This window comes from Morone saxatilis, unplaced genomic scaffold, assembly GCF_004916995.1.
Source record: "Morone saxatilis isolate NCDOM2014 unplaced genomic scaffold, NCSU_SB_2.0 Contig3, whole genome shotgun sequence".
Lineage (NCBI taxonomy): Eukaryota > Metazoa > Chordata > Actinopteri > Moronidae > Morone > Morone saxatilis.
Window position 1 is genome coordinate 8,745,180 of NW_023339873.1, and position 586 is coordinate 8,745,765.

Genomic DNA, 586 nt, shown 5'->3' on the forward strand with positions numbered 1-586 from the left:
TATCCTCTACTGAGATAGGTTGAAAAGAAAGATAAATATAAGCATGGGAAGCTGTGACAGAGCAAATTTTCCTTGTCTGACCCCTCTGCAGAGGACATAAGCTGGCATTTTGAGGTCGTGCTTGTTGTTCGGGCCTTCGTCCATATCTAACAACAGCCCGTAGATTTCACTAAATTCCCCAGAGAGTACTGCTGGACGGTGTTACTGGCAATGTTACTGATGTTTGTGCTTGTACTCTACAATGATAACAGTGTTTGGAAGAAAGGTTTTCGCATTTTGTCTGTTTTTGTTCGCTCTACTGCCCAGGAATTGATGTTTCTGGTTTCTTCGCCATGCTGCCCGAGGCTCAACCCACACCCAAGAGGAGAACATAATTGGCGGTTGATGTAAGGGTACCCGACTGAGCACGTGAGTTAAGCAACGGCTAAAGATACACCATCACGGCTGGGATACAAATTTAATGTTTCAATAAACTCCACGGACCACTAAGAGCTACTTTAAACTTTATGAATGGCAGACTTGACGGGGGCCCTTGTGAGTGATTGGTGGAGAAATTACAGGGTCCTGAAAACAAACATGGACCCAA